Raw genomic sequence first — 2,375 nt, forward strand, 5'->3', positions numbered from 1 at the left:
GGAAATGACTTATTTCTGCTCTGAAATAAAGTTGCAGATTGTTCAAACAGTGGGGTCGGAGTGGCTTTGTGTCAGCAGTGCGTGGGGGAGGGCTCACCCCACCCAGAGTGTTTAAACACAGCTTCTTACGCAAGGCACGCATGTCATGTAACCCTGGGAATGGGGTGGGTGGAAGGTGGGCGGAGGGCCAGGGAGCGGGCCCTGCCGAGTCTGGCTTCCGTGCCAACAGGCCTCTGTCACCTTTGATCTCAAGGCTTCTGGAGGGCTTAGGGGGTGGGGATGGGGCGGTGGGAGAACGGTGAGAACACCCATCAGCCTCCCTCCCACACATCTCCACGGAGTTGTTGACATAGATTCTTCATCCATGTAGGGCTCTGAGGTTTACAGAACTTTTCACAAGTTTGGGCTTGTTGGAGCCTCAGCACTCCGAGTTTTGTGGGTAGCCCCATTTTACAGAAGAAGAAAACTGAGGCCGGGCCCAGTGACAGGGCTTGCCCAAGGCTACACAGTGAGTTAGAGGCAGAGGCCAGACTTGAAAGCAGGGCCTTGAATCCCAGTTAGATGCTTTTCTCACAGAGGGGCGACTGAGACTCAGAGATGTGCAGTGACTTGCCCGAAGTCACACAGCAGGAAGGAACAGAGGCTTTGAGGGAAGCCAAAGCCCGGATATTACACCCCAAACCTTCTCCACTGTACCAGGTTGCTGCCCGGTATGCCAGAGGTTGTTCACAGTGGGCCTTAGGAAGGTGTCACACACAGGTGACCAGAGACAGGACCAGATGAGCAGAAGTGGTCTGGGGCACAGGAGGAAGCCTTCCTGGAGGAGGTGATCCAGAGCTAAGAGCTCAGGGACAAGTAGGAATTAACCAGTGAAGCATTGGGAGAGGGTGATGCAGGCAGAGTAAACTGTGGAGGTAGGAAACCGAGTGATGTTGTAAGGAGGAACCACAAGCAATTTGGTGTTATTAGGGCGTGATGTAGTGTGCTGAAGAGACCTCCAGGGCCTTGTAAGGCAGTTCCAGGAGTGCGGATTTTAAGTTGAGGCCGATGGGGAGACACTCAAGATTTTAAATAGGAAGAGATGTGATTACAGTGCCCCAAACAGAAGTCACTGGTAGAGGCAGGCCCAGAACTCGGGCCTCTTGACTCCCAGCCTAGAGCTATGGGGAGACAGGAGACATCCTGGCAAAGTCGGGAGGGCGCTCAGCTTGCCTTGGGGCCTCAAGATGCCTACTCTGCCCTGACTCCCTACAGCTGCGGAGAGCTGCCTCCATGGGGAGCTCTGGGTCCTGGGCCACTGAGCATCAGTGTTTCCTGAAGTGTTGGGCAGGGCTGGGGTTGGGAAAGGTAAGAGAGGACAGGGACCAGCTCACCAGACCTTTCTCCCGTTAGCACTGGTCCACCTGGGTGTGCTGGGCATGGTGGCTGAGTGAGGCCTTCCTGGGACCTGACCCTTGCCTGTCGTGCCCCAGGTGGCCACCGTGGCTCTGTTGCTGGGCTGTGGCAACTGCCACCACTGTTGACAAAGCTGTTGGTCCAGCAAGGAGCAAGTCATGATCCCCCAGTGGTCTGGGCTGTGAGGGCACCTGAGAACAGGCTCAGTCCCATTCCCAAAGCGACTCAGCCACCCGATGGCCTCACTGGTGAGCACCAGTGGACACGAGAGGTGGCTCTGCGTGCTGCGGAGGTGGCGGCCTGTGTTCCCTCGCTCACTCTCTCACAGTGGACGTAAGGCCTACTAAGGGCCTATGCCATTGCACAGGCCTGTGGCCTACAGACTGGGTCAAAGGCCAGTGGGCAGCCGTCTGGAGCCTCCAACAGACCCCACGATTGGCAAGAGGGGAAACTTAATTTTTTAAGTGAAGGCAGACCCAGTTCTCCCCTCTAAAGGGTCTAGAAGCTGTGACATCCTGGTAGCAATAAGCACGTCCAGCCCCCAGATCTTGGTTCCTAAACACCACTCTCTAATAAAAGGAATCAGAGCTCCTTAGAGAAATGACTGATTCCAGGGCTGAGGCAGGGAAAAATGCAAGATGAGTCTGGAGAAATGGTCTGGGAAATGCTCAAAAAATAAACAGATGGTGGGATATCAGAACAGGAGCCAATCCGAAAGAGATCCCAATGGCCAAACCTAAACCAGGATGAGCAACGGAGCAAATAACAGAATTAGATTATCATCCAAAGTATAAAATAAATATCCATGAGTCCGTACTGATATAATGATAGAAGAAATAAATAAATGGGGGAGACTAGACACATCTCCCTTACAGAAGAATTTCAAATAATTCATGTAGGTTTTCCCCCTCCAGGAGGTGGAGCTTAGTCCCCCACTTCTCTGAGTGTGGACTGGACCTAGTGAAACCCTCCAAAGAAAG

The sequence above is a fragment of the Grampus griseus genome (assembly GCF_964374135.1).
Source record: "Grampus griseus genome assembly, chromosome: 1".
Lineage (NCBI taxonomy): Eukaryota > Metazoa > Chordata > Mammalia > Artiodactyla > Delphinidae > Grampus > Grampus griseus.